This window comes from Oncorhynchus mykiss, chromosome 23 (assembly GCF_057628025.1).
Source record: "Oncorhynchus mykiss isolate SJ-2025 chromosome 23, ASM5762802v1, whole genome shotgun sequence".
Taxonomy (NCBI): domain Eukaryota; kingdom Metazoa; phylum Chordata; class Actinopteri; order Salmoniformes; family Salmonidae; genus Oncorhynchus; species Oncorhynchus mykiss.
In genome coordinates, this window is record NC_143044.1 from 10,963,187 (window position 1) to 10,982,243 (window position 19,057).

Sequence of the window (19,057 nt, forward strand, 5' to 3'; positions counted from 1 at the left end):
GCAGCCAGCAAAAGACCACACAATCCCTTTTACTACTCTGAGCTCCGGGTTGTGAAAGGCATGCAGATGGAAAAGGGGATTTTTACGATCCAATTTCACCCTCTCCCTTTCTCTTTCCCTAGCATTGCTGTTGGGTTTTGAGTTGACACCGAGAGAATGGGATAAAAGTATTTCAAGCATCGACTGTTATTTTGTGACCTGTTTTCATTTTCTCTTCTTCACTCTACCATAATATTTCCTGAGAATTCATTAATCAGTCAATGTTCATTGTAACAATGCCCAGATAAGACTTAATAAAAAGGATTAGCTGGAAACCCGTCAAGATAAATGCTCATTTGTTCTGTGTGGGCCCATGCTAATGTAATATGGTTGCTTGCACGTCACGCTGTACTCATTTGCTGCCAGGGTTGTGATCAGTAGGCATGAAATAGGATAACTTTTTGAAGCTAAGTGAAATGGTTAGCTATTAGTAATGGGGTGGGCAATATAGTTACGTATCGCAAAATATTGTTTTTGGACATTATTATATCAATATTTGACTCCAAGTCATTTGTGTAAAAGAAATAAGTAAATTGTCCCCTCCCCTTGCACATTTCACAACAGCCCAAGAAGCCAATTTCCTTGTATGAAGGTGACAAGGCGCAAAGTAAATCTCCTTGGCGCTGGCCTGGGCTGCCTCTATAAATTTTGAATGGGGGAACGCGAGAGTACACTGCACCATGAATTATACACATTAGAAGCAAGGAATAATCTCCACACCACGCACAGCCTTCAACGACACCAAACTGGTAATCATGTCGGACGGGGAGAGGTGGAGCCAAGGACAAAGCCAAAACACCTCTCTCTTTAATATGTCGCCTCAAGGTATCTCTCGCTCACGATGTTGCTGACCAACGGCCTCATGGGATTGGTCTGTAGGTGCACTGAGCTTTAATTGACCATTGGATGGTCTTCAGGGGACGTCCGTGATCAAAGTAATGCTGAATACTTTTGTTTTAGTAGTAGATGTGCCATCTTTTAGTGCTAAATGGGATGTGGGATGGTATGTTTTGAGAACTTGGAAGAAGTGAAAAATAAAATGTAATATTTTTTTCATTTTTTTTCACCGCTGAACTGATTTATGATATCAATGCAAATAGTAATATATTTAACTGAAATAGAAAAAGGACATCTTCTAATTTTAACACCCCTCATCTTCTCTGCAGTAATGACGTGTGAGCCTCTGTTCTCTGATGGAACCCTCCAGAACTGTCCATCCAGTTCCACCATGAATGTGGCTTCACCTCTCTGACCTACTATGAGAACAACCCAGCCAAGGAGCACTTCCAACGGGCCAAGGAACTCTCCTCATTGGCCTAGAGATGAACATGATAGGTAAGTAATAGTCTCAACATACAGTAACAGCCTGGGCTTTAGAAGGCTTTTGGTCATGGAAGTGTGACGTGGTCTTTTCTCCATGCGGGTGCTCTGTGCAAACGGACTCGCTTCCAGCAGAACTTCCTTGCCCAGCTGATCCTGGATGTCAAGAGTAAGGAGGGTACCCCAGCTCTCGAGCTAGACGTTGAGCTGACCCTCTCCCCCACCCCACTGGCCTGCCTGCCCAAGGTAAGCATTCTCTACCCCTTTCACCTTCACCCTCACTCACATGGGGGGGGGCAAATCCAGTGTGATACTAAGTGTCTCCAGCAGAGGGGGATCTCTACCCCTCGACCATAACTGATATCATGTTGTGGCGCTGAAATAGCCTTGGAAGATCAGGATGAAAATTGACTCCAGGGAGATGTTTCACTCGCTCGCTGCTTCATTACAGGACTTGAATGTTATTAATGAGATTAATTACCATTATCTAAATGTGATTTTTGTCATTCTGAGCCCCGTCGGTGGACACCCTAATGGGTTTACGGACCGAATGCATATGGGTCCGGTAAATTTCTCAAATGGCCGGTAAATTAAAAATCTTCCCGTTCAGTGTCTGGCGCCACATTTTCCTTACGGAAACCCTGACACTACACACACACACATGCACCCCTACGTGCTCCTCCATATCCATTCCGCTTGCCACTGCAAGGCACCTCATCCCCGGCCTGCATGATCTGCAGAGACTCCTCTCACCACAGATTTCCTCGCAAGTTCTCGGTTCTAAATTAGATGAAATGTGTAGCTTCATCATCTAGTTACACATATGTGATCCAAATAGGCATTTCTATTGCTATACAGCCTAGGCTTCATCTTTGCATCCACCCTTATTTTGAAAATTGAATTGAAGTGTGTCAACCTGTTTTTGCTTGGTTGTTATGGGGTATATTGTGTAGATTGGGGGGGGGATAATTTAATCCATTTTTTGAAATAAGGCTGTGATGTAACAATGTGGAAAAAGTGAAGGGGTCTGAATAATTTCTGAATGCATTGTACTTTAAAATGACAAAGAAAACAAATGGAAACGGTATAAATTATAATAGACCTTCATTCATGCAGTTTCTTGACTGGGTCCAGCTCTAATGAACACCAAAATGAAAGCTAGACAGTCGGAGGATAGAACATTCAAAAAGTGATGGATGGAGGACTTTTTATTTTATTTTGACGGCGAGGAAATCTAACACATTTTCAGTGTGGCTCTCCAGACCTTGTTGAAGACTGAATGCGGCCCATGGGCCCAAATTTGTTTGACACCTCTGGTCTAGTGACTATTTGAGGATGGCAACTCATTCTGACAGTCGTGCCTGTTTCTCTCCACTCTTCTCTTCAAATTCTCAACATTTAAGAAATCAATCCACTTCAATTTGTCATTTTGTATTCCAATTCAAAATGACCATTCTCCCTGTTTCTTTTCAATATCTTTTCAAATTCAATACTCAGTTATTTTGGGTAACATCTCCCAGAACACCTCAAGAACTGCCCTCCTTGAAATACAAAATGAAAAAAGATCTCCTGGACATTCCAATTGCAATAGTCTTCTGCTGCTATTGATTAACCCCTGATGCATTGTTTTTCATTTTCTTTAAATCCTCAACTATGTATTTCTGTTTTATTAATCAGGATATAGTTTATTTATTTTGTTGTATAAATATTTGAAAGTGGAGGTGCCTTGAAAGCTCCTCAGGGTAGTTTTGTCTTCCTCTCCAGCACATGCCCTCTCCGCTTGCCTTTTTAACTCAATTCATGGTTTTGTATTTTTCTTGTGTGCAAATATATTGAATTCTCTTATCAACACTGGTTAAACACATTTTTTTATTATTTTGTAGGCACCTTGTAGGTACAGGAAGGGACTGAGCATGCGCCCCTGGGGGGCTCCAGTGTTGAGGATCAGCGTGGCGGATGTGTTGTTACCTACCTTTACCACCTGGGGGCGGCCCGTCAGGAAGTCCAGGATCCAGTTGCAGAGGGAGGTGTTTAGTCCCAAGGTCCTTAGCTTATTGGTGAGCTTTGAGGACAGTATGGTGTTGAACTCTGAGCTGAAGTCAATAGCATTCTCACATAGGTGTTCCATTTGTCCAGGTGGGAAAGGGCAGTGTGGAGTGCAATAGAGATTGGATCTGTTTGGGCGGTATGCAAATTAGAGTGGGTCTAGGGTTTCTGGGATAATGGCGTTGATGTGAGCCATTACCAGCCTTTCAAAGCACTTCATGGCTACAGACGTGAGTGCTACGGGTTGGTAGTCATTTAGGCAGGTTACCTTAGTGTTCTTGGGCACAGGGACTATGGTGGTCTGCTTGAAAAATGTTGGTATTACAGACTCGGTCAGGGACAAGTTTAAAATGTCAGCGAAGACACAGCATGCTCAGAGCGCACATCCTGGTAATCCGTCTGGCCCTGTGGCCAAGTGAATGTTGACCTGTTTAAAGGTCTTACATCGGCTGTGGAGAGCATGATCACAGTCTTATGGAACAGCTGATGCTCTCATGCATGTTTCAGTGTTACTTGCCTCGAAGCGAGCATAGAAGTATTTTAGCTCGTTTGGTACGCTCGTGTCACTGGGCACCTCTCGGCTGTGCCCTCTCTTTGTAGTCTGTAATAGTTTACAAGCCCTGCCACATCTGACGAGCGTTTGAATCGTACCACACCGGCTCCATCTTAGTCCTGTAATGACACTTTGCCTGTTTGCTGGTCGTCGGAGGGCATAGCGGGATTTCTTATAAGCGTCCCATTTAGAGTCCTGCTCCTTGAAAGCGGCAGCTTTAGCTCAGTGCGGATGTTTCCTGTAATCCATGGCTACTGCTTGGAGTATGTACATACAGTCACTGGTGGGGGGGGCGTCAGCGACGCACTTATTGATGAAGTCAGTGACTGATGTGGTGTACTCCTCAATGCCATCGGAAGAATCCCGGCCTGCGCTAGAAAAACAGTCCTCTATCTTAGTATCTGATTTATCTGACCACTTTTTGTTGACAGTCACTGGTGCTTCCTGCTTTAGGTTTTGATTGTAAGCAGGCATCAGGAGGATAGAATTATGGTCAGATTTGCCAAATGAAGGGCGAGGGAGAGCTCTGTACTCATCTTTGTGTGTGGATTAAAGGTGGTCTGGAGTTTTTTCCCCCTCTGGTTACACATGTAACATGCTGGTAGAAATTATGTTAAAGGGTATTAAGTATCCCTGCATTAAAGTCCCCGGCCACTAGGAGCGCTGCATCTGGATGAGCAATTTTGTGTTTGCTAATGGCCGTGTAAAGCTCTGAGTGCGGTCCTAGTGCCAGCATCGGTTTGTGGTGATAAATAGACAGCTACAAAGAATATTGAAAACTCTCTTGGTAAATAGTGTGGTTTACAGCTTCTCATGAGATGCTCTATCTCAGGCGAGCAAAACCTCGAGACTTCCTTAGATTTGGTGCTCCAGCTGTTGTTTACAAATATACACAGACCTCCACCCCTTGTCTTACCGGAGGCAGCTGTTCTATCCTGCCAAAAAAGCATAAAACCCTCCAGGTGTATGTTATTCATGTCATTGTTCAGCCACGACTCGGTGAAACTTAAGATGACCTGTTGTTCGGATATACGTTCTCGTAGTTCGTCTATTTTATTATCCAGTCATTGTACGTTGGCTAATAGCACCGTTGGTTAAGGCAGATTACGCACTCGCCGTCAGATCCTTACAAGGCACCCAGGCCTACGTCCCCAATATCTCTGTCTTTCTCCTACGAATTGTGAGGATGAGGGCCTTGTCGGGCGTCTGAAGTAAATCCTTTACGTCTGACTCGTTAATGAACAATCTTCTTTCAGTACAGGGTAAGTAATCACCGTAAACACTCAAACTTTTACAGATGCACAGTCGAGCGCATCCTGTCGGGCTGTATCACCGCCTGGTACGGCAACTTGCTCCGCCCACAACCGTAAGGCACACCAGAGGGTAGTGAGGTCTGCACAACACATCACCGGGGGCAAACTACCTGCCCTCCAGGACTCCTACACCACCCGATGTCACAGGAAGGCCAAAAAGATAATCAAGGTCAACAACCACCTGAGTCACTGCTTGTTCACACCGCTACTATCCAGAAGGTGAGGTCAGTACAGGTGCATCAAAACAGGGACCGAGAGACTGAAAAACAGCTTCTATCTCAAGGCCATCAGACTGTTAAACCGCCATCACTAACATTGAGTGGCTGCTGCCAACATACTGTCTCAAATCTCTAGCCACTTTAATAATAAAAAATTGGATGTAATAAATGTATCACAAGTCACTTTAAACAATGTCACTTTATATAATGTTTACATACCCTACATTACTCATCTCATATGTATATACTGTAGTCTACCATCAACTACATCTTGCCAATGCCGCATGGCCACCGCTCATCCATATATTTATATGTACATATTCTTATTATTTCCTTTACACTTGTGTATAAGGTAGATGTTGTGAAATTGTTAGATTACTTGTTAGATATTACTGCACGGTCAGAAATAGAAGCACAAGCATTTCGCTACACTCACATTAACATCTGCTAACCATGTGTATGTGACCAATAAAATTTGATTTGATTTGAATCGCTGTCCTGATATCTAGAAGCTCTTTTCAGTCATAAGGAACGGTGGCAGAAACATTATGTACAAAATAAGTTACAAATAACATGAAAAAACACGCACAATTGGTTAGGGGACCGTAAAACGGTAGCCATCTCCTGCGGAACCATAAAAATATAAATAAATTGACACATGCTTTGATTAAAACACTATTAACCTGCACTCTGGAAATATGTAAGCCGCTGATTTAAGAATTACAGGGAGTGATGCTGTAACCACTCTGTTTGGTTATTACCCAATTTGTAGCGTTTGACATAGTTATGAATCAGCTGTGAAAGCAAAAAACTGTTTTGTATGGCCTATGATTTCTGATCAGGTCATATGTTTTTTTTTTAACTCCTTGAAAAACTACTGGCCCTAGGGAGGATGAAAACAAACCTTTTACACAGACAGAGACAACTGCGATTGGACAAAAACTAACAGAAAGAGTAACAGGGTAGGCCTTTGCATCTGTAATTAAAAAGATACTCGTACAGTTTGGGTTCCTGAGAGCCACAGAGGTCTAAGGCACCGCATCTCAGTGCAAGAGGCGTCACTAATGTCCCTTGTTTGAATCCAGGCTGTATCACATCCGGCCGTGATTGGGAGTCCCATAGGGCGGCACACAATTGGCCCAGCATCATCCGGGTTTGGCCGTGATTGTAAATAAGAATTTGTTATTAACTGACTTGCCTAGTTAAAGGTAAAATAAATAAAACTACTTTTTTTTTCCTTTCAAATCAAGCTTTTATTTCTACAGCATATTTCAGACATGTATTGACATGTATTGAAACACAATATGCTTCACAGGAAAAAAATACAAATAATAAATAACTTTAATATTTACTACACAACAAACATAAGAGGATAAACAAAAGGATAACAAAAATGGAATGACTAAAAAGGAAAAGCAAAGCTAAAAAGATGTTTTAAGATCTCTTTTAAGTATGCCCACATTTCCGGCCCTTCTCAGGTTCTCTGGCAGGCTATTCCAGAGGCTGGGTGCGTAGTAACTAAACGCTGCCTCTCCATGCCTCTTGGTCCTAGGCGTTGGGATAGTTAAAAGGCCAGAGGACCTGAGGGACCTACTGGGCACATAACTTAACTTTAAAAGCATATCTGACATGTATTGGGTGGACAACCGTGGATTGATTTAAAAACCAGCAGAATAATCTTAAAAGTAATTCTAAAACTCACAGGCAGCCAGTGCAGTGACCTTAAAACTAGTAGTGCACGACTCAAGGATTTTTGGAGCTGTCACTGACTCCTGTGAACATGCTGGAACGAATGCGCACACACACACCACCTCATTATTGCAGAGTCCAACTAGGAAGACTACATTTGCGTTCTAGAGGACTCGCATGAGCATCCTTGACGGATGACGCGGCTCACTCGACACTGATAAGCCTAATCTTTGCTATGTTATAGCCCTATTCGGACGGTATTAGTAGAGCCGTTGGTTTTGTAATTATTGTCCAAGCATGTGCGTTATTCCAGAAGACGATTCACACAGGATTAGTTTTTCCAAACATCCCACTAATTCTTAATTTTTTAAGAATTGAATTGACTCTTACGATAGAAGCTTGGAGGCTTTTATTGTAGGTGTGAAGATATTTCAATGTCATGTCTGGACGACAATAGGCTACACACTGATAACTCGTGCTTGGCTGGCAAATGTATAGCTCTCCCCTTAATATTTACATTTATGAAAGTGTGATCATAATCATTGTTTTAGCGATCCATTGTTATCCTTCCTGATAACAATACCCCAACATCCTGCTGATTTGAGCTGCTGAACCGTATTTGCACTTGACTATTTATGGATGAGTAAAGTGAACTTGCCATTAACAAAAGGTTTTGCGGGGACGCTGCTTTGCGATCGATTCCCTTGGACAGGGCTCTCCAACCCTGTTCGTGGAGAGCTGCCATTCTGTAGGTTTTCACTCCAAACCTAATCTAGCACATCTGAATCAATAATTAGTTGGTTGATAAGTGGAGTCAGGTTAGTTACAAATGCGGTTGGAGTGAAAATTTACAGGGAGGTAGCTCTCCAGGAACAGGGTTGGAGAGCCCTGACCTTGGACATCAACAGCCAGCCAGGGTTTCGTTAAATAAGCTATAGGCAATACTTTTGATATGACATTTTAGGCCAAAGTAAACTGATGCTTGGTGCTGTTCAACTTCAATTCACTGGCAGTACGAAGAATAGCTTAGCCATACTCGGTGATATACAGTGCATTCGGAAAATATTCAGACCCCTTGACTTTCCACACTTTACATTACAGCCTTATTCTAAAATGTATTAAATAATGTGTTTTCCTCTTCAATCTACACACAATACCCCATAATGACAAAGCAACATTTTGTTTTTGTTTTTTTTCTATTCAGACCCTTTGCTATGAGACTCGAAATTGAGCTCTGGTGCATCCTGTTTCCATTGATCATCCTTGATGTTTCTACAACTTCATTGGAATCCACCTGTGGTAAATTCATTTGATTGGACATGATTTGGAAAAGTGCACACCTGTTTATACAAGATCCCACAGTTGACAGTGCATGTCAGAGCAAAAAACCAAGCCATGAGGTCAAAGGTCCTTTGCTCTTGTTCTGGGATTGATTTGCACTTTTCTCACCAAAGTACGTTAATCTCTAGGAGACAGAATTTATCTCCTTCCTGAGCTGTATGACGGCTCCGTGGTCCCATGGTGTTTATACTTGCGTACTATCGATTGTATAGGTGAACGTGGTACCTTCAGGCATTTGGAAACAGCTTCCAAGGATGAACCAGACTTGTGGAGGTCTTTTTTTTTTTCCTGAGGTCTTGGCTGATTTTCTTTTGATTTTCCCATGATGTCAAGCAAAGAGGCACGGAGTTGGAAGGTAGGCCTTGAAATACATCCACAGGTACACCTCCAATTGACTCAAATGATGTCAATTAGCCTATCAGAAGCTTCTAAAGCCATGACATAATTTTCTGGAACTTTCGGGGTGTTTAAAGACACAGTCAACTTAGTGTATGTAAACTTCTGACCCACTGGAATTGTGATCCAGTGAATTGTAAGTGAAATAATCTGTCCGTAAACATGCACAAAGTAGATGTCCTAACCTACTTGCCAAAACTATAGTTTATTAAGTTGAAATTTGTGATGTGGTTGAAAAACGAGTTTTAATGACTCCAACCTAAGTGTATGTAAACTTCAGACTTCAACTTTATTTTTTTATTTCACCTTTATTTAACCAGGTAGGCTAGTTGAGAACAAGTTCTCATTTACAACTGCGACCTGGCCAAGATAAAGCAAAGCAGTATGAGCAGACAACACAGAGTTACACATGGAGTAAACAATTAACAAGTCAATAACACAGTAGAAAACAAAGGGGGAGTCTATATACAATGTGTGCAAAAGGCATGAGGTAGGCGAATAATTACAATTTTGCAGATTAACACTGGAGTGATAAATGATCAGATGGTCATGTACAGGTAGAGATATTGGTGTGCAAAAGAGCAGAAAAGTAAATAAATAAATAAAAACAGTATGGGGATGAGGTAGGTGAAAATGGGTGGGCTATTTACCAATAGACTATGTACAGCTGCAGCGATCGGTTAGCTGCTCAGATAGCTGATGTTTGAAGTTGGTGAGGGAGATAAAAGTCTCCAACTTCAGCGATTTTTGCAATTCGTTCCAGTCACAGGCAGCAGAGTACTGGAACGAAAGGCGGCCAAATGAGGTGTTGGCTTTAGGGATGATCAGTGAGATACACCTGCTGGAGCGCGTGCTACGGGTGGGTGTTGCCATCGTGACCAGTGAGCTGAGATAAGGCAGAGCTTTACCTAGCATGGACTTGTAGATGACCTGGAGCCAGTGGGTCTGGCGACGAATATGTAGCGAGGGCCAGCCGACTAGAGCATACAAGTCGCAGTGGTGGGTGGTATAAGGTGCTTTAGTGACAAAACGGATGGCACTGTGATAGACTGCATCCAGTTTGCTGAGTAGAGTGTTGGAAGCCATTTTGTAGATGACATCGCCGAAGTCGAGGATCGGTAGGAAAGTCAGTTTTACTAGGGTAAGCTTGGCGGCGTGAGTGAAGGAGGCTTTGTTGCGGAATAGAAAGCCGACTCTTGATTTGATTTTCGATTGGAGATGTTTGATATGAGTCTGGAAGGAGAGTTTGCAGTCTAGCCAGACACTTAGGTACTTATAGATGTCCACATATTCTAGGTCGGAACCATCCAGAATATGGTGATTGACAGAGTCGAAAGCCTTGGCAAGGTCGATGAAGACGGCTGCACAGTACTGTCTTTTATCGATGGCGGTTATGATATCGTTTAGTACCTTGAGTGTGGCTGAGGTGCACCCGTGACCGGCTCGGAAACCAGATTGCACAGCGGAGAAGGTACAGTGGGATTCGAGATGGTCAGTGACCTGTTTGTTGACTTGGCTTTCGAAGACCTTAGATAGGCAGGGCAGGATGGATATAGGTCTGTAACAGTTTGGGTCCAGGGTGTCTCCCCCTTTGAAGAGGGGGATGACTGCGGCAGCTTTCCAATCCTTGGGGATCTGAGACGATATGAAAGAGAGGTTGAACAGGCTGGTAATAGGGGTTGCGACAATGGTGGCGGATAGTTTCAGAAATAGAGGGTCCAGATTGTCAAGCCCAGCTGATTTGTACGGGTCCAGGTTTTGCAGCTCTTTCAGAACATCTGCTATCTGGATTTGGGTAAAGGAGAACCTGGAGAGGCTTGGGCGAGGAGCAGCGGGGGGGGCGGGGCTGTTGGCCGAGGTTGAAGTAGCCAGGCGGAAGGCATGGCCAGCCGTTGAGAAATGCTTGTTGAAGTTTTCGATTATCACGGATTTATCGGTGGCCTCAGTGCAGTGGGCAGCTGGGAGGAGGTGCTCTTGTTCTCCATTGACTTCACAGTGTCCCAGAACTTTTTGGAGTTGGAGCTACAGGATGCAAACTTCTGCCTGAAGAAGCTGGCCTTAGCTTTCCTGACTGACTGCGTGTATTGGTTCCGGACTTCCCTGAACAGTTGCATACCACGGGGACTATTCGATGCTATTGCAGTCCGCCACAGGATGTTTTTGTGCTGGTCGAGGGCAGTCAGGTCTGGGGTGAACCAAGGGCTGTATCTGTTCTTAGTTCTGCATTTTTTGAACGGAGCATGCTTATCTAAAATGGTGAGGAAGTTACTTTTAAAGAATGACCAGGCATCCTCAACTGACGGGATGAGGTCAATGTCCTTCCAGGATACCCGGGCCAGGTCGATTAGAAAGGCCTGCTCACAGAAGTGTTTTAGGGAGCGTTTGACAGTGATGAGGGGTGGTCGTTTACAGAGTTAGGGTTGTACCTGGTGGGTTCCTTGATGATTTGTGTGAGATTGAGGGCATCTAGCTTAGATTGTAGGACTGCCGGGGTGTTAAGCATATCCCAGTTTAGGTCACCTAACAGAACAAACTCTGAAGCTAGATGGGGGGCGATCAATTCACAAATGGTGTCCAGGGCACAGCTGGGAGCTGAGGGAGGTCGGTAGCAGGCGGCAACAGTGAGAGACTTATTTCTGGAGAGAGTAATTTTCAAAATTAGTAGTTCGAACTGTTTGGGTATGGACCTGGAAAGTTTGACATTACTTTGCAGGCTATCTCTGCAGTAGACTGCAACTCCTCCCCCTTTGGCAGTTCTATCTTGACGGAAGATGTTATAGTTGGGTATGGAAATCTCTGAATTTTTGGTGGCCTTCCTGAGCCAGGATTCAGACACAGCAAGGACATCAGGGTTAGCAGAGTGTGCTAAAGCAGTGAGTAAAACAAACTTAGGGAGGAGGCTTCTGATGTTGACATGCATGAAACCAAGGCTTTTTCGATCACAGAAGTCAACAAATGAGGGTGCCTGGGGACATGCAGGGCCTGGGTTTACCTCCACATCACCCGCGGAACAGAGAAGGAGTAGTATGAGAGTGCGGCTAAAGGCTATCAAAACTGGTCGCCTTGAGCGTTGGGGACAGAGAATAAGAGGAGCAGGTTTCTGGGCATGGTAGAATATATTCAGGGCATAATGCGCAGACAGGGGTATGGTGGGGTGCGGGTACAGCGGAGGTAAGCCCAGGCACTGGGTGATGATGAGAGAGGTTGTATCTCTGGACATGCTGGTTGTAATGGGTGAGGTCACCGCATGTGTGGGAGGTGGGACAAAGGAGTTATCAGGGGTATGAAGAGTGGAACTAGGGGCTCCATTGTGAACTAAAACAATGATAACTAACCTGAACAACAGTATACAAGGCATATTGACACTTGAGAGAGACATACAGCGAGGCATACAGTAATCACAGGTGTTGAGTTGGGAAAGCTAGCTAAAACAGTAGGTGAGACTGTTGGTTAGAGAGCTGTTTGGCGCCTGTGTTGGCTCTAAAATAATTTACAATTTTGACAAAGGCTGTCTCTGTGCTGTGGTGGGCCAGATTGTAATTTAAAAAAAATGAAAAATAGGAGGTTGGAGTGATTTAACAATAGTTTGCACTTCTTCAGATATGCAAATAAAAACTGTTTTGAAGAAGGTGGAGGGGATAGGATCGAAGGCCACTTGAAGGCTTAAGTTGTGATATCACTTTCCTGAGCATGTCTGTATCAACCAGAGAGAATAAATCCATAGTGCTTTTGCGTGATGGACTGGAGCACATATCATCAAACTTCTCATCAGGTCTTGCTTGACTGATACCCAGCAAAAATAGTTTTATCTCATCTCTGAAATATACCGCAACTCTCATCATATTTAAATGTGGAGGAAAGTTCACATAGGTTTGCGGGGGTAGGCTTTATCAGGCCATCCATCAATGGTCGGGAAGAGCACTCTCAAATTATTCCGATTATTAGTGATCAAGTTAGAAATGCCAGACAGGCTCATTTTTCTAATTGCCTTGTTATATATGCCAAGTTGCTCTCAGAATATCATAATGGATCTGCAACTTTGACTCTCTCCACTTCCGCTTGCCTTTCTGAAATGTGTCTTTTAATTTATTTGTTTTCTCACCTAGCCAAGGGGCTTTCTGCTTGGATGTGGCCTTTTTCAACTTCACTGGAGCTATGGCATCAATGGTTGCCTTTTAATTTGATATTAAAGTGATCAATTAAATAATCACAAGAGGAAGACAGAATAGGTGATGGGGTATTGTTCATACACTCAATAATATCTGTAACAACTTCAGAGGTAAGATGGCATTTCTTAATAATGCGTTCGGTTTTACCCTGTGCTAAGCGCATCAAGGTAGTAAAAAATACACAGTGATCAGATAAAGCAACATCAAGAATAGAGGATATGTCAATAGACCGCCCCTTGGTAATAACCAGGTCCAGAGTATTGTCGTGGTTATGGATGGGCCCAGTAACATGTTGGATAAAGTCCATAGAGCTCAAAAGATTCATAAATTCAATGGCCTTGGAGTCGGTCTTTTTGTTAACATGAATATTAAAGTCACCCAACACAATGATTTTATCATTGTTCTCAAGGACAATAATTCAGAGAAATCATGAAAGAAGGTTGGAGGCTGATAATTAAACAGTATAGCATGATGCTCAAAAGACCCAAATGAAATGTTATTCTACAATGTAGAAAAATAGTAAAAATAAAGAAGAACTCTTGAATGAGTAGGTGTGTCCAAACTTTTGACTGGTACTGTACAGCAGGGCTATTCACTTTTGTTGATGGATTGGAAAGTCTATCTGTCTTAACAGTGGAAGGATTGCAATCAAATGTGTTGCTGACCTTGAGATCCAGATTGGAATACCCCTACTATATACTGTACATCTCCTGTATGCAAGTATTATGTGTCCTATATTTCTTCAGTCATCTCCAAAAACAGCGCTGGCCTCCCTCCATCGTCCTCCTGGCTGTGGCGGGTATCCAGCTAGCTCCCAGGCTCTGCTACTCAGGTAATGCCCTCATTACAGGCTGAGGGGAAGTAAATGGGCTCAATCAAGCCCATCATTAGCCAGAGCTTGCTGGCTGGAATGGAGATAGAGAGAACTGGTAGACACCACTCCACAGCACCTCACAACAGCGACAGCAGGGGGAGACCCCAGTGCCAATTGACCCTATCTGCCTTTTGTGTCTTCCTCTGAAATAAGACCTTCTCAATGGTAGAAAATGGTGACATGCACATCCAATACCCTTATGCCATGAAAAACATAATTTGGAATCGGAGTTGAGGGATGCTAACCCTGTGGAGATAATTTTGGTTATGTAGTGTTGTGGACACCTGCTCGTCAAGCATCTCATTCCAAAATCATGGGCGTTATTATGGAGTTGGCCCACCCTTTCCTGCTATAACAGCCTCCACTCTTCTGAGAAGGCTATCCACTAGATGTTGGAACATCAGAATGCAGCAGGGACTTGCTTCCATTCAGCCACAAGCATTAGTGAGGTTGGGCACTGATGTTGGGCTTTTAGGCCTGGCTCGCAGTCGGTGTTCCAATTCATCCCAAACATGTTCGATGGGGTTGAGTTCAGGGCTCTGTGCAGGCCAATCAAGTTCTTCCACACCGATCCCGACAATCCATTTCTGTATTTGTGCATGGGGGGCATTGTCATGCTGAAACAGGAATTTACCACAAGTGTTCTCAAATCAAGTTATAGAAACATCTCAAGGATGATTCATTTAAACAGGATGCACCTGAGCTCAATTTCGAATCCCATAGCAAAAGGTCTGAATACTTATGTAAATAAGGTATTTCTGTTTTTTATGGGGTATTGTGTGTGTGTGGATTGATTTATTTTATTTATTCAAACCTTTGTAGAATAAGGCTTTAACCTTTCTGATCTCCCCATCCCGGATCCGGGATCGTGAATACAGACTCAAGCTCATTACCATAACGCAACGTTAACTATTCATGAAAATCGCAAATGAAATAAATATGCTAGCTCTCAAGCTTAGCCTTTTGTTAACAACACTGTCATCTCAGATTTTCAAAATATGCTTCTCAACCATTGCAAAACAAGCATTTGTGTAACAGTATTGATGGCTAACGTAGCATTTAGCATTAGCATTCAGCTGGCAACATTTACACAAAAAAACAGAAAAGCATTCAAATAAAATCATTTACCTTTGAAGAACTTCAGATGTTTTCAATGAGGAGACTCTCAGAGAGCAAATGTTCAGTTTTTCCTGAAAGATTATTTGTTTAGGACAAATCGCTCCGTTTTCTGCGTCACGTTTAGCTATGAAAAAACCCCTGTATCCAGGATTGTGTAAATCTATCAGCAAGCTCATTAGCATAACACAACGTTAACTATTCATGAAAATCGCAAATGAAATGAAATAAATATGCCATCTCTCAAGCTTAGCCTTTTGTAAACAACACTGTCATCTCAGATTTTCAAAATATGCTTCTCAACCATAGGAAAACAATCATTTGTGTAAAAGTAGCTAGCTAGCGTTAGCATTTAGCGTTAGCATTTAGCGTTAGCATTAGCGTTAGCATCCAGCACGCAACATTTCAACAAAAACATAAAAGCCTTCAAATAAAATCATTTACCTTTGAAGAACTTCTGATGTTTTCAATGAGGATACTCTCAGTTAGATAGCAGATGCTCAGTTTTTCCAAAAAGATTCTTTGTGTATTAGAAATAGCTCCGTTTTATACATCACATTTGGCTACCAAAAAAAATCTGAAAATTCAGTCCTCAAAACGCAAACTTTTTTCCAAATTAACTCCATAATATCGACTGAAAACATGGCAAACGTTGTTTAGAATCAATCATCAAGGTGTTTTTCACATATCTCTTCATTGATACATCGTTCTTGGACACATGGTTTCTCCCCTATATCAAATGGAAAAGTACGAGCAGCTGGCAATTGCGCACCGAATTCCACGCAGGACACCAGGCGGACACTTGGAAAATGTAGTCTCTTATGGTCAATCTTCCAATGATATGCCTACAAATACGTCACAATGCTGCTAAGACCTTGGGCGAACGACAGAAAGTGTAGGCTCATTCCTTGCGCAATCACAGCCATATAAGGAGACAATGGAAAACAGAGCTTCAGAAATTCTGCTAATTCCTGGTTGATGCATCATCTTGGTTTCGCCTGTAGAATGAGTTCTGGGGCACTTACAGACAAAATCTTTGCAGATTCTGAAACTTCAGAGTGTTTTCTTTCCAAAACTGTCAAGAATATGCATAGTCGAGCATCTTTTCGTGACAAAATATCGCGCTTAAAACGGGAACGTTTTTTATCCAAAAATGAAATAGCGCCCCTAGAGATCTAACAGGTTAACATAACAAAATGTGGAAAAAGTCCAGGAGTCTGAATACTTTCGGAATGCACTGTATAGTGTATATGAATCAAATCAAAGTTTATTTGTCACATGTGCCTAATACTACAGGTGTAGATCTTACAGTCAAATGCTTACTTACAGGGTCTCACCAATAGTGGGGAGAAAAAAAAGTGTGTGTGTGTGTGTGTGTGTGTGTGTGTAGGTAAGCAAAGAAATAAAACAACAGTAAATAGACATTTGAAAGTAAGAGTAGCAAGGCTATATACAGACACCGGTTAGTCAGGCTTATTGAGGTAGTATGTACATATGGTTAAAGTGACTATGCATATATGATGAACAGAGAGTAGCAGTAGTGTAAAAAGAGGGGTTGGCGGGTGGCTTTTCAGTATTCTTATGGCGTGGGAGTAAAAACTATTGAAAAGCCTTTTTGTCCTAGACTTGGCATTCCGGTACTGCTTGCCATGCGGTAGTAGAGAGAACAGTCTATGACTGGGGTGGCTGGGGTCTTTGACAATTTTCAGGGCCTTCCTCCGACATCGCCTGGTGTAGAGGTCCTGGATGGCGGGCAGCTTTACCCCAGTGATGTACTCGGCCATACGCACTACCCTCTGAAGTGCCTTGCGGTCGGAGGCCGAGCAATTGCCGTACTACGCAGTGATGCAGGATGCTCTCGATGTTGCAGCTGTAGATCTCAGGACCCATGCCAAATATTTTCAGTCTCCTGAGGGGGAATAGACATTGTTGTGCCCTCTTCATGACTGTCTTGGTGTATTTGGACCATTCTAGTTTGTTGTTGATGTGGACACCAAGGAATTTGAAGCTCTCAACCTGCTCCGCTACAGCCCCGTCGATGAGAATGTGGACGTGCTCGGTGCTCCTTTTCTTATAGTCCACAATCATCTCCTTGGTCTTGGTTACGTTGAGGGATAGGTTGTTATTCTGGCACCACCCGGCCAGGTCTATGACCTCCTCCCTATAGGCTGTCTCGTCGTTGTCGGTGATCAGGCCTACCACTGTTGTCGTCAGCAAACTTAATGATGGTGTTGAAGTCGTGCCTGGCCATGCAGTCGTGGGTGAACAGGGAGTACAGGAGAGGACTGAGCACGCACCCCTGGGGAGCTCTAGTGTTGAGGATCAGATGTGTTGCTACCTACCCTTACCACCTGGGGGGCGGCCCGTCAGGAAGACCAGGATCCAGTTGCAGAGGGAGGTGTTTAGTCCCAGGTTCCTTAGCTTAGTGATGAGCTTTGAGGGTACTATGGTGTTGAACGCTGAGCTGTAGTCAATGAATAGCATTCTCACATAGTCATTGGTAAGAACCATTGACTTTGGGTGGGGGATTTGTATGGTATAGATACTCTGGGGACTGTATTTAAGAAATGCAATTTCTGTACCTACCCAGTATTATATTACCCAATATTGGACACAACCTTCTCTGATCAATTGCCAATTCTATGTTGTAATATGCAGACAAGCACTGTCAGAGGGAACTATGAAGCATTATACAACAAAAGGAGGTTCCTGAATTGGTCCATACATACATTTTACTTTCTGTCCTATAGAACAGGGGTTCCCAACCGTTTTCAGTCAGGCCTCCCTTCCAGCATTGGGGCAACATCCTGCGCGCTCCATGTCTATTTCTATGGGTACAAGCCCTGTTCATGACATAAACTGTTCAAACCCCTCTTTGTTGGTGGAGAGAAAATGTTGCAGGTTTTATAGCTCATTTCCTGCAATTCTACACATTTTGTCTACCGTTTTAAAGCTAGTTTTCTTGCAACTTTATACATCTTGCCACATGTGTATTCATGCGCACCCCCCCCCCCCCCCCGCCCCACAGTTTGGGAACCACTGCTATAGAATATTGTGTGTCATGCACCATTTGAGTAGGGTTTCTGTCAGAGCAATGCACTTGATGTAAAAATACAATATGGGATTAAACTCCAGATATGAGATTTGCCACAGCTGGCTGGTTCTTTTATCAGCTGGTGAGGGAAAGTAGACGGAGGTAAAGCGGTTAGGAGAACATCACAGAGAATGAGGGAATGGGAGAATTACAATGGGGAAAGCAAATAGAACAACACTTCGGCTTTTATCATTAAACTATCTCACTGATGTCTGTGGTGGGTGCAGGTGTAAGCGCAATAAAACCCCCACTGAGCCAGGCAGCCATTCTGTAGAAGGCTCTCCTTGGTGGTGGGTGGGTTAACCTTTGCTCTCCTAAGTGTGTGTTTGTGGGTAACCATGCATATGTCTTCTGACCCGGCCACCTGAGGCGCATGTGCAGCTTGTCAGGACATCTGGCACCTTGTGTGTTTTAGCCATTAGCTACCTCCTTTAGAAGGGCCACAGAAAATAGACTATCAGGTACTTTGGACTTCCAAACCTTTCAAGATGGTGGGATTTCTACTGGGTGTTCCTGGCAGTCAAATGCTGTGTTTATGCTGGCCAAGGTATTTGGGTGGAAAGGGGTTTGGCCATTTTCAGTATTTTTTTCTGTGTGTGTACACGACTTGTTTACAAGTTAGAAAATTGGCCAAAACACAGATCCCCTTTGTTTACTGTGATGTCAGTTCACAGTAATCATGAGCTATGAAAAATGGTTTAGTGTTATTAGGTGGGTGTATGTGTACAAATGCATTATGCATGGCAGCAGACTTTTTTCACCTAAAACATTTCTTCCTGGAACTAAATCTAAATGGACCTGCCACATTCCAAGTACCCTACTGGTCAAAAGTTTTAGAACAGCTACTCAGGACAAAGGGGAGTGATGCTTGCTTCCTCCAGTCAAAAAC

The 19,057-nt window shown here is 43.2% G+C and overlaps 1 protein-coding gene across 1 annotated transcript in view; it reads left to right on the forward strand.

Annotated features, from left to right (window-relative positions):
- The first annotated feature begins 1,205 nt into the window (after positions 1 to 1,205).
- Positions 1,206 to 19,057, forward strand: part of LOC110502429 (tetratricopeptide repeat protein 27) — a 105,874-nt gene continuing 88,022 nt past the window's right edge. Inside the window, exons 1-2 of the mRNA XM_090218047.1 lie at positions 1,206 to 1,374; positions 1,495 to 1,605. The gene's annotated coding sequence lies outside the window, so the exon portion shown is untranslated. The remainder of the gene's footprint in view (positions 1,375 to 1,494; positions 1,606 to 19,057) is intronic.